General features: G+C 42.5%; 1 long non-coding RNA gene across 1 annotated transcript; it reads left to right on the top strand.

The window, feature by feature from the left end:
- Nucleotides 1-6,090: 6,090 nt before the first annotated feature.
- LOC120400142 lies at nucleotides 6,091-8,128 on the top strand. Its single transcript, XR_005595560.1, has 3 exons — nucleotides 6,091-6,158; nucleotides 7,014-7,067; nucleotides 7,451-8,128. It is a non-coding gene; the product is annotated as an uncharacterized LOC120400142 (long non-coding RNA).
- The last annotated feature ends 5,405 nt before the right edge of the window (nucleotides 8,129-13,533 follow it).

Here is a 13,533-nt window from a genome sequence, read left to right as displayed (position 1 = left end):
TTGTGTCCTGGCGCTTCAGGGCAGGGGACAGCAAGTCACACAGTTCAAGGAAAGTGCCCTTACGCATCCTGAAGTTTCGCAGCCACTCTGTGTCATCCCAGACCTGCAGCACTATGCGGTCCCACCAGTCTGTGCTTGTTTCCCGGGCCCAGAATCGCCGTTCCACACCATGAACTTGACCCATTGCCACCATGATCTCCACTGCCCGGCGTACCCTGCTTTCTGAGAGGTCTGCGCCACTCTCCTCACCGTGCTGCCGGAGCCTCCTCGCCCGGTTTCTCAGCATCTGACTGTGGAAGAGGTGGACGATAACGTGCGAGGAGTTGACAACGGCCATAAGTGCAGCGATGATCGCAGCGGGCTCCATGCTCGCAGTGCTGTGGCGTCCGCGCTGTAACCGACCAGAGAAGGCGCGAACAGATTTCCGCCGGCGCTTTCAAGGAAGAGAGGAGGCGGGATTGACGGTTCAATGACGACACATTTTCCCCCCCAGCATGCATTGGGGGGAAATCCCACAATTCCAATGGGCAGCGGGGAGTGCGGGAACTGTGGGATAGCTTCCCACAGTGCACCGCTTCCAAAGTCGAAGCTGGCCCCGTGAATGTGGACTCAGAAGTTCGAATTTGTGTATTTAGTATGGATACACAAATTCGACTTATTAAGGTCGAATCCACAAATTCGACTTAAGTAGATTCGAAATAGTCCTGTAGTGTAGACAAGCCCTTAGGCTATCAAGCTACTGAGCTTTCATAATCCAGAAGTGACTTATAATAAGGACAATTCAGGTCATCTGGGTTTCCTTTGAGGCTTACGTTGTGGCTTCTTTGTTCTAACTTGGCCAGGTCCTGAGAGTTTGGAGTCAGGACCTTTCCTGGTTATACCATGGGAAGTTACAAGCCACTGAGGATGAACAGTGGTCTCATTAGGAGCCAAAGTCTCCTGTGTTACACCACTACAGTTGCTGGGTTTGCTTGGGGCTTGTAAATTTCATCATAAGTGAACAATGGTCATAGAATGACTCTGGATTGATGTTGGAGTAATGAAGCTCAGACCCTGGCCCTGCATGAATAATATTTGCAGGATCAGGCCCCACTATGTTCTATAAGCCACAAGCAAACATAATGTTGTCTGATTAATTAGATCCTGATTAATTTAATCAGACTTTTACCCTCTGGAAAATCATCATTTCTCACTGCCAAGAGCTGTGTTTTTTGACAAATTTTGGGAAAATTTTAATTGTCTCCACAACAGAATACTAAACTGTATCTGCTGGGAAATGCTTAGAGCAGGGTTGTCCAGACTTCTCAGCCTGAGGGACAAACATGTTATTTAAAAAAGGCCAGGAGGCCACACTGATGCTTGTGCCACATGAGCGGTGCAAAGAGAGTGGAAAGTCCCCTCTGGGAGCTAAAACCACAAGCAAATCTCCTGCTGGGGATTCCCCTTGGATGGGGGAGTCCCCAGTGTGTATAGAGACAGCATAGCCAGCTCCTATGCCTCCCTCTTCACAGCTCCAGGGCAGACTGTGTCAAGGTGGGGGAGTGGCTGCAGTGTGTCGCACTTCAACTATCCCCAGTTGGCGTATGGTCCCTTTTGTACCATAAGCAGCTTGTGCACATTACAGCAGCCCCCAGCCTGCTCTACCCGGGCTAGAGCTGTAATAGCTAGTTCTCATTTTCTCCTTTCCTGGGCTGCCTGGTGTGGAGGAGGGAGCCATCCTTTCTTAGGTACTCCTGTAGGTTCAGGTAGAACCGCTCAAGCTCCTGCCCTACATCCCCTGGGACTCCCACAGCCAGTCATGGAAGAAAGCAATGTACCAACCACAGCTACTCACTGCTCCCTCCCTTGCAACAGACTTGTAATGACCCTGGCTGAATAAGAGTTACAGGATCAGGCTCAAGTAGGGCTTACAAATCAAAAGCAAACATAATATTAGGGTTTTGTCATCTCTTCAGTTTTCAGTGTATTGGAAGTGTCTACTGCTCTTGAAATAATAATAATAAAAATATTGTTAGCAAACTGAAAAGCCTAATACTTAAAATTTTGGGCCAAAAAAATTTCAGTTTGGGGGTTTCAGTTTGTTGATGAAAAGTCCAAAAACTTCCATTGAAAACTTTGACAAAATGGATTTCCTTCTATTCTTTCTGTAATCAAAATCTGCAGTGACCATGAGATGGTCGAGTTCAGGATCCTGACACAAGGAAGAAAGGAGAGCAGTAGAACAGAGACGCTGGACTTCAGAAAAGCAGACTTCGACTCCCTCAGGGAACTGATGGGCAAGGTCCCCTGGGAGAATAACATGACGGGGAAGGTGGTCGAGGAAAGCTGGCTGTATTTTAAAGAATCCTTATTGAGGTTGCAGGAACAAACCATCCCGATGTGTAGGAAGAAAAGTAAATATGGCAGGCGACCAGCTTGGCTTAACAGTGAAATCCTTGCTCGTCTTAAACACAAAAAAACAGCTTACAAGAAGTGGAAGATTGGACAAATAACCAGGGAGGAGTATAAAAGTATTGCTCAGGCATGCAGGAGTGAAATTAGGAAGACCAAATCACTCTTGGAGTTGCAGCTAGCCGGAGATGTTAGGAGTAACAAGAAGGGTTTCTTCAGATATGTTAGCAACAAGAAGAAAGTCAAGGAAAGTGTGGGCCCCTTGCTGAATGAGGGAGGGAACCTAGTGACAGAGGATGTGGAGAAAGCTAGTGTACTCAATGCTTTTTTTGCCTCTGTCTTCACAGACAAGGTCAGCTCCCAGACAGCTGCACTCTGCAGCACGGTATGGGGAGGAGGTGACCAGCTCTCCGTGGGGAAAGAAGTAGTTCGGGACTATTTAGAAAAGCTGGATGAGCACAAGTCCATGGGGCCGGATGCGCTGCATCCGAGGGTGCTAAAGGAGTTGGCCGATGAGATTGCAGAGACATTGGCCATTATCTTTGAAAAATCATGGTGATCGGGGGAGGTCCCAGATGACTGGAAAAAAGCTAATGTAGTGCCCATCTTTAAAGAAGGGAAGAAGGAAGATCCAGGGAACTACAGGCCAGTCAGTCTCACCTCAGTCCCTAGAAAAATCATGGAACAGGGCCTCAAGGAATCAATTCTGAACCACTTAAAGGAGGGGAAAGTGAATAGGAACAGTCAGCATGGATTCACCAAGGGCAAGTCATGCCTGACTAACCTAATTGCCTTCTATGATGAGATAACCGGCTCTGTGGATGAGGGGAAAGCAGTGGATGTGCTATTTCTGGACTTTAGCAAAGCTTTTGATACAGTCTCCCACAGTATTCTTGCCAGCAAGTTAAAGAAGTATGGGCTGGATGAATGGACGGTAAGGTGGATAGAAAACTGACTAGATGGTCGGGCTCAACGGGTAGTGATCAATGGTTCCATGTCTAGTTGGCAGCCAGTATCAAGTGGAGTGCCCCAAGGGTCGGTGCTGGGGCCGGTTTTGTTCAATATCTTCATTAACGATCTGGAGGATGGTGTGGACTGCACCCTTAGCAAGTTTGCAGATGACACTAAACTGGGAGGAGTGGTTGATATGCTGGAGGGTAGGGATAGGATACAGAGGGACCTAGACAAATTAGAGGATTGGGCCAAAAGAAATATGATGAGGTTCAACAAGGACAAGTGCAGAGTCCTGCACTTAGGACGGAAGAATCCCATGCACTGCTACAGACTAGGGACCGAATGGCTGGGCAGCAGTTCTGCAGAAAAGGACCTAGGGGTTACGGTGGACGAAAAGCTGAATATGAGTCAACAGTGTGCCCTTGTTGCCAAGAAGGCTAATGGCATTTTGGGTTGTATAAGTAGGGGCATTTCCAGCAGATCGAGGGACGTGATCATTCCCCTCTATTCAGCACTGGTGAGGCCTCATTTGAAGTACTGTGTCCAGTTTTGGGCCCCACACTACAAGAAGGATGTGGATAAATTGGAGAGAGTCCAGCGGAGGGCAACAAAAATGATTAGGGGGCTGGAGCACAAGACTTATGAGGAGAGGCTGAGGGAACTGAGATTGTTTAGCCTGCAGAAGAGAAGAATGAGGGGGGATTAGATAGCTGCTTTCAACTACCTGAAAGGGGGTTCCAAAGAGGATGGATCTAGACTGTTCTCAGTGGTAGAAGATGACAGAACAAGGAGTAATGGTCTCAAGTTTCAGAGGGGGAGGTTTAGGTTGGACATTAGGAAAAACTTTTTCACTAGTAGGGTGCTGAAGAACTGGAATGGGTTACCTAGGGAGGTGGTGGAATCTCCTTCCTTAGAGGTTTTTAAGGTCAGGCTTGACAAAGCCCTGGCTGGGATGATTTAGTTGGGTTTGGTCCTGCTTTGAGCAGGGGGTTGGACTAGATGACCTCCTGAGGTCCCTTCCAACCCTGAGATTCTATGATTCTATGAGTAGGGAAAAAAAACATATACTGACCAACTCCAGGAAGGACACAGACCAGACCCTGAATTTATATTGCTCTTGAACTCAAAGAACAAACAAGTTCTATTAATCTGCCAACAAAGATATAAGCACAAGGAAGTACTATATTTGTATGCATTTCTTTTTGATTAAAATAAAGCATGCAAATTATCAGCCCAAACCTTCAGTCCTTACAAAACTTCTGTTGGAGTCAGAAACTTCTGAAAGAAAAGGACTTGGCAGGATTTGGCTGTATTGCTCTTCCCTTGTGGTCCAGAAAAAATTGCCAGTTTGGACATCTCTGATCTGGACCCTAACCTCACTTGAGAATGCTCTGCTGACATAATGCTATCTATGTACATTAGGGGCAGGTCCTTAGCTAGTGTAAATTGTCATATCTCCAAATGGATAGTTTATACCATCTGAGGATCTGTCCCTATGTCTGTATTCTTGTTAGTAAGAATATTTTGTTGAAAATAAAAAGCATTTAGGTAGGAATGCATTAAAGAGACACAAAGTGGCAAATCCTCAGTTTTTGTTCAAACCTTTTGCAGATAACTTCCCACAGGTTTTGCCTGAGTGAGGTCTGAATAAAAAACAAGTCAGTGTTTCAGAATTTGGCCCCCCACCAGCACCACATTGTGGCTTTCCCTGTTTTTGTTTGTTCAGCAGCTCCTCTTTTCTAGAAAGGCTACAGTCACACTCATCGTCATAGCATTAGAACATTGCCTTGCGTGACTGAAAACATTTGTAAGGGGTGGGGGGAGCATGTTGCTATTTGTATCCAAACAGTAATCAAGATCTCAACCAGTGAGCTGTCAGCTATTTTTTTTCTGCACTAACCAAGTCTGACTAACTAGCAGCCCACAAGCTAATCCGCTCAAGGATCTGGCATGGGAATCTATAGTAAAACCATCGAAAGAATAGTCATAACACTGAAATAAACACTGAAGTTATGCTGATGTTCCCTGCAGATGAAGTGTTGTCTCCTTGAGGAAGAAGAGAAAGGAGAAGGAAGTTGAGGCATGATAAACTGGATTTTTCTTCTTTCCTTGAAGAAATGTAATCTCTCCCTCTCCCTCTTTCTCTCTCTCAACAAATTGTTTCCATACATACTGAACTCAAGAGCTGCAGATCTAGAGAGCAGACTACTAGTACCTTGTCCTTTTGATTCCTTCACCCTCTTGCTTTTTCCCCATTGCTCGTTACTAACATGTGGAGATGTGTTGTAGCATCAATCTGCTTTTAAAGACAGCCAAGGGTTCCTTGATGAGGCAGCCTTGTGGGTTGCTCAACTGTTTGAATATTTTCCTCTGGTGCCTCAGGGTGCTGTGTGCATCTTCTGAACCAAATACTCACAGGGCAATCTGGAATGTACATCAAATCCAAACACACACACCTTATCTGGAGAAATAGCAAAAGCCTTCAGGATTCTGTATTAGTGATACTGTAGAGATGGGCTGGGAGGGAAAGGAACTCTTAGGGCAAGAATGGGAGAAGTAATTTTGTTACCTTTTCAGGTGTTTTTTACTTCACTTTCACATTTCTGTGCACCATCTCATAGAGCAATATGGGCCTAGTTCCAGCTGAGGAGCCTAGCCTATAGGAAGCTGTGCTATCCCCCAAAATTGGTGGTACTTACGAGGGATTGGGTATTTTCAAGGCAGCCTGATTCTCCTCTTTCATACTACAGCCTCCTCTGCAGATGCTGTCACCTGTGAACATCGTGGTGGAAATTAAATGCAGAAATCCAAAGGTAGATTCAAGTTTAGATTGTGGAGGATCAACTCTAATCACATCCCCTTGTGCGAAACTAGATGAAACCGACACAAAGTTTCTACTGTTTGATAACAGTTGTGTGCTCTCTATATAATGAGTTTGGTAGTCAAGGCCCCATCTGCAGTTTCCGGGGCAGCGTGCTAGAATAAATGGTTTCTAACATGGTTAGATATTTAACAATGGATATTTATATGGATATCAAGAATTTTATAATTAATGATAACAAACATTTTGGATGGAATACTAAACCTTATGCTTCAGGGCCTAAGCCAATCTCCAACTCTTAGAGATCAGGGTGAGACCAAATGGGGGTGCGGAGGCAGATTAGCTCACATCTGCTTACTGAAGAGTTCTTACAGCTTCCTTTGAAGCATCTGGTACTGACTTCTGTTGGAGATGGGATACTGGACTAGATGGATCTTGGGTCTGATCCAGTGTGCAATTTTTATGTTTCACATGGGGCAGCTGGATGTAAATCAGAACAACCTTAAGGCTGCTGTAATTTACACCAGGGATCAACTGAAAAATTTAGGGAAACATAAAGCTGGCTTTACTGCCTCCTCAGTCCAGAAGCTGGCCAAGAGAATCTGGGCCATCAATTTCATAAGACAACAACAAAAAGTAGGGAAAGAGGACAGAAGCCCTGGACTTGAACTCTTGTTGTCTTGCTACTGTTCATTCGGGGTTTGACAGGAACATTAAGTTGTGAGTCTCTGACACTCTTATATCACATTTGTTAAGAAAGAATGTTTGCAGCATCATGTGACTTTTCTCTTCCTTGGTCGTGTTGTAGCATTCTGTCCCAAGGCTTTGCTATTTGTTTGTCTTTCAGCCTTGCTCATTGCGTGACTCTCTCCTTGGACTGGATCTCCCCTCTTCTCTCCAGGTTTTCTTCTTTTTCTTCTTCTTTTTTTAAAATTATGGCTGTCATCCTGCCTTAGGTCATTTACTGTTATTCAGTTGACCCAATTTATCTAGAGAGGATAAAATGAGGTAAAATTAGTTTGGCACCAAGAGTATTCCTCCTCTTGACTCCAAGAATTATTTGATGTCATATTGAGCCAAAAGACATTGTGAAAATGAGTCACAATTAATATATCTGAACTAAATGAAAGGTGAACATGCGTATGTCCCTATGGTTATTCAGTGAATACCTGGGTTAAATTAAAGAGAATTGCTTTATAGGACATCTGTGTGATGTGCCTGCCAGACTGAAATGATATTAAACTATAGCTGGCACAATAATGCACCTTTTTTTTTCTTTTGTAGATGCAATTTAATCCCTAGGAAAAGCCAGCCTGCTAGAGATGCTTTAACACTCACTTCCCAGAGAGAGAGGGAAATTCCATCAGAATTTGGGAAAAGCATGTCAACAATCCCTTCTCTTTATTTTTGTTGTTTATTATTTTATTACAGTAGTACCCAGAGACAAGAGATCGGGGACCCATATGTTGTACCAACATGTAGCAAGGAAATAGTTCCTGCTTAAGTAGTTTACAATCTTGGTTAATTACAAGATGCAATCAGTGGATTAAACAAACAAATGGATGGGAGTTGAATGAGGCAATAATAGAAGCATGTTTTCCCATAGGTTAGCAGTGTGCACAATGTAACTTTTAGCAAGGGGCCCCAGGAGCCTACTCCAACACATCTCAGCTTATTTAGGCACAACTCCCATTGACATCAGAGGGAGCTTTGCCCCAATCAGAACTGAGTGGGAGATTTCAGGACTGGATTCAAAGTGATGATCAAGCACACGCCAATGAACCAATGTGCTGCTTAGTGCTTGCTTAGTGCTACAAAGAAAAAGGAGACTGAAGGGGACCACAAAGCATCACTTTATAATTACTGATCTTTTTTAGTTTTTGGTTTGTCTGGGCCCTTCTCCCTAGAAATCAATAACAAATTTTGTGAATAATTTTGAGGAGGTTTCAGTGGGCTGACGGGAATTTCAAGAGAGAGATGTAATGTGGTTTGGTATTATTAGCCCTCTCACCTCTGATTCTTTTGCATGCAGATTTCTTTCTTTGGCTTATACCAAAGAAGGCTGGGAGGTGGGGGGAATGGCAGTTTTAATGGTACCACCACCATTTGTTTCCATTTATGTTTACATGTGAAATGAAGCCATTTTGGGGAAGAACCAGACTGGCCAGTAAAATCTTTCACCCCTGTAAAGTGCACATTTGGTTTGATTTTTGGGTTGGGTCCCAGAACGCGTCACAAGTTTTATTATAAAGCTGTAGTACAAGTTTTGTTAGTGCAATACAACCAATCGCCTCCTTTTAAAAGAAGGGAAGAAAAAGAAAAAGCTTTTGTTCATTCTGAATGATGTTAGAATTTTGGAAAAAGTCTTTTTAGGAAATAAAATTAGCCTGGTTTATAGATAACTGATCATCAACCACCAGAAAACAAAGTGAGTTTATCTGAAATGTATAAAATGATATGTCCTGGCTTATATATATTATTTATGATATATCTACCCCTTATATTAGTCAAAGAGTGACTAATCATATAAACAATGGATCAGTCACCAGCACACAATTTACTACAATTTATGAGAGGCACAAGCTTTCATTGCCAGAGTCTACTATATTTTAAGTGAGTTTTTAAAATACATTTCTTTTTGAACAGGCAACTGAAGTCTGCAAGAATTCCCATAGGAAATAAGTAAAATAGAATTGGAAGGTGTATTACACAGTACAGAGCAATAGAACTCTTGGTCTGATCCTGCCAGAGTTAGGTCTGAATGCAATTTTAACTGGTGTCTGGGGGACTCTTTCCATTGACTTTAATGGACTGGTTGTTCCTTTACCCACTAAAGAATTATTAGAGTATAATGCCAAGGAGCTAATAGCTATGTAGATGTCAGCTGGTATTGTAGTATGGTCTTGTACTTAAAGCTCCAAATCTGTGTTTGATTCTTGGTTTTGCCAAAGGCTTCCTGTGTGTCTTGAACTTAATCACTTTGTACCTTTGCTACCCATCTATTAAAATGGTGATGATATCCTTTCTTTGTCTGTCTTATCTCTTTAGATCAGAAACTCTTCAGGGCAGAGGCTATGTACAGTACCTACTACAATGAGGCCCAGATCTTGTCTGGAGCCCCTAAGTGCTACCATAATGCAAATAATATATGTCTGGTTTTAATTTAGTGCATGAACTAATTTAGGGCCAGATCTTCTAAGAGAGCTCAAGGATCTGGTCCTAAATGTATTAAGATTCCCAGATGCACATCTAATTTAGAGTTAATGAGACAATTATTCTATGTTAATAATAATACCAATAGACTTTTAAGTAAAACAACACCTAGTTGGTGATCCTTCAGTAATAGGCATTCGGAAGTCACTGGTAGTAAATTAATGACATAGGTAGGCAATCTATTTAAGCAAGTATTTGTATAGCAGATATATAGTATATTCAAATTAGAATTAATTATAATTAATTGCAGAGGAATACCACCTATGTAATCAATCGATACATTGATTACATAGTTATTGAACCAATTCATAAGAATTAATGTAATTCTTATTAAATCTACTGTGAGCATCTAGCTGGGAATCATAATTTGAAAGCTTTACCTGAAATCACAGAAGCAAAGTTAAAAAGCAAAATAATGAAGGCACTTGTGCGCACTTTTGGACAATAAGAGAAAAACAAAGCAAAGAGGTCTAAGGCCCAGATCCTCAAGGGCCAAATCCCATATGGTGGTGTGCACATCTTGTGAGGTGCTAAGTGCCTTCCATCCTCCTGGCTTTCAGCGACGGTACAGGGTGCTCTCAGGATTAAGCCGTAAGAGTAATAAGAGCCAGCTGGCTAATTACTTTTTTAGTTTCAATGCATTGTTTCTTTGAAACTTCATCCCAGAAAAAAACAAGAGGATATGAGAAGATTGTGGTTTAATTAAGGTCATTTTAGGATTGCAGTAATTCTGTGCCTCACAGCTCATATAGGAAGTGACTTTTCATTGACTAGCGCAAGAAACAGAGAGGTTAGCAGCTCAGGTTTTGCAGCCTGGATTAATGTTGTGTCAAGAGTTCCACATTAGATCTTTTACTTGGAGTTTTATAAAAGGACTGTAAGTATTAGACCCAGGCTAAAAAGCTGCCATATGGAAGTCTCAGCTTGGGGAAATCATTTGACACAATTTACAATCAAACTAGTTTAACTAAAGGGTATTCACACCCCATTTCTCCATTCTTCCCTCTCCAAATAATTCAAACTCACTTTTGGAACTATCACCCCCAAAATCTTTAAGGCTTTTTATCTTTTTAAACCAGGGCTGGATGAACTTATTTGGGCAAAATAAGAACTAATTTTTTTTAATCAGAAACAGATCCAGATGTAAGACTATAGATGGATATTACCTAGAGTACTATGCATTTGAGTGGATTGTTCTAGGTTCAATGTTGATTGTAGTTGAATGTCACACACTGGGTTAGCAGCTAGGGCTTGATCCAAAGCCCATTGAAATCAATGGAAAGACTCCAATTGACTTTGATGGGCTTTGGCTCAAGTCCTTTATGCAGAACCCCTTTAATGTGAGCTGTGCTGAACGCATATCTCCTTATACCACTCAAAAGGAGGCTTTTTCCTTCGAAGGTTCAATGTAAGGCAGGACCTCCTTCAAATCCTCCTCGAAACTCATTCTTTTCTTAGATTTGAACTGCTCACTGGCAATGCCTCTCTCATGCCTCACATCTAAAGTTTCAAGAGCATTTCAATACAAGTATAAAATATAACAGAAGACTAAACCTCCTTGGAACTAACAAGACACATGCCAAACACAATTCTTCAGTATTACATCCAGATCCTCCCCCACACCTTTGTCTATACCTCAGCCAGCATTGGACCTGATCTTGTCATTCAATGGGACCATGCAAGAGGCAAATTAGCAACTCACAGGATCAGGGACCTGGATTGTAAACCGTTCAAGCCAGAAACCTTGTATTCGTATATATCTATAAAATACCGCACACACCACTGCCACTATATAAATAATGTACTCAGTCCTCAGCTGCACAGAGTTTGCACTCAGAGGCGTAAGGGTGAACGATCTACAGCACAATTCTCTTTCCCCAAATCTTGCCTAAGCCATTGATCATATTGACCCCAAGCATAATTTAAAGCAACCCTAAAACTGTGCCAAGTTATATTGCCTGAGCCAGTGATTCTGGCTGAAGGCCATGTTCTCCACCTTAACCCCTACCCAGACCTCATACCCACCCTGTACGCAAGGGGTGGGGCATGGCGTAGAGCCAGCTCAGCCAGGTTGTGCTAATTAAGGATTCCTCAGTGACAGGGGGAATTCTTAACTGCCCCCTCTTTAGGGCAGCTTTCTGGCAGCCTTGCCCTTCCTCATCTGCATGAGCTGGGGCCCACTGGACTGAGTCTAATCATTCTAATATCCAAGACTCTAAAGGAAAGCAATTAGACTTGCCTTCCACTAGATCTAGTTTAGTTGCTAGCTTTCAACAGTCTCGTAAATCCCCTTTACGAGAAAAATATACCAATACTTGCACTAGATTGATGACATCTTCATCATATGGACCCACGGAAAGGAGGCCCTTGAAGAATTCCACCTGGATTTCAACAATTTCAACCCCACATGTGGACCAGCCTCAGCCTGGACCAGTCCACACAAGAGATCCACTTCCTGTACACTACAATGTGAAACCTCAGCCCCTCTGGGATGTTTCCACATTCCTTTTTTTTTTTTTTGCTTTTGCTGCCTCAGCAAATATGGTAGTTGAGCTACTAACTACTTTCAGATGCTCTCTGTATTTCCAGAAAGAAATAAAGAACATCCATGTTGCTTTAGAAAAGGTAATGTTTCTACAGAATGCTTACCTTCTTACCAGATGCTTCATGATGGAATGAAGGATTTATGTCCACTGAGTCCTATGTAAGTGGCAAAATATTTACTCTGAAGCAGAGGTAAATGACTGAATGTGACATTTGAGCTCCATTATTTTTACTGAACTGCTTATTGAGCATGCCTGACGTTATTCTAAAATAATTCTTCTGGTAATGAAAGGCAGGGAAACCCTATTTAAAGGAAGGCACATCAATTTGTCTGTTCTCCTATGGGCATGGTAAATAGTTTTTTACAAGGTCTACTAGGCAAAGGGATGAAACTTGCATAACTAAGTCAGAAAGAACTCTTGTTCAATTCAACAAAAAAGGAATGCCACAAATATTCTGTGGAAGTAGTAATACTAGGTATGTGTGTGTTAACTGCTTAGTTTTCAGGAAGCGTATAAAGGGCCACATTCTTTCCCTGAGGTGACAAAGCACTGTCTCAGTCTGTGGGGCAAGGAGTGGGGGAAAGAAACTAAATTAGATTATTTTTCTACCTGTGAGATTTAAATCAAATTGCTCAGGTCTAGCTTTGAACGTAGGAAACAATCTCTCCTCGTTGTCATGATTACTTGCTGTATGTAGTATTAATGCTGTTTATTTATGAATGAACACAATCAAGTTCTGTAACTCATGAAAATCTTTCATATAATGTGGCAATGGGATAGTTTCCATAGAACTGCTCAAAACTATTTGCCAGAATTTCAGTCACTAATGAACAAAGCTCAGTGGGATACATTTTGAACACAGGCACCTGTAAATGTGCATGTGTATTGTGTAGAGGGGACAAGGCAGAAGGGGCCACACTTGCTGGGAGTATGCAGAGGAATCTGTGCCCATGAGACACACTCACCTTTAGACAGGGGCACTGGAACAATTTTTATAGTGGGGATGCTGAGATCCATTGAACTAAATTGTAACCCAGTGTATAATGGAAACCACTTCAAGCCGGGGGGGTGCTAGAGCACCCTCAGCACCCCTGGTTCCAGCACCTATGCCTCTAGAGCCTAAAATGGAATCTGTGATTCCAGAGCCTCACGATTCTTCTGCTGTCAGCAAGTAGCTGTGAAACCCAATGGCAGAGTGTCCCAACCCTTCTAGTGCTGGTCAGCATAGAGGATGACAACCTACTACTGCTATGCATTACTATGTTCCCTCAAAGGCAAAGGTCTATAGAACTAAAGGTTCCAACTCTGCTGATGAACCATGTGAGTGTTGTTATGATGCCACATGCTGGAACTTCTGTTTTTTTGGGGTTTTTTTTCCAGTTTTCTTTTTAGAAACTGAGGAAAATACACCTAAACTATAATAAAAGAACATTATTAAGGTTACAAAATCAAGCGCTCCAAAATTAGGAAATTCCAGAATTAAGGTGGCCTGTGCTACGTAAATTGGCCCCCTTGTGCCTATCCATTAGGTACAGTCTTAACTGCATGATCACACAGTCTCTTGCAAGGCTCAGGTGTTGAGAAAATCACTTCAGAGGCCCTGTGTAC

This window comes from Mauremys reevesii, linkage group 3, assembly GCF_016161935.1.
Source record: "Mauremys reevesii isolate NIE-2019 linkage group 3, ASM1616193v1, whole genome shotgun sequence".
Classification (NCBI taxonomy): Eukaryota; Metazoa; Chordata; order Testudines; family Geoemydidae; genus Mauremys; species Mauremys reevesii.
This window is presented reverse-complemented; position numbering and strand designations above follow the sequence as displayed.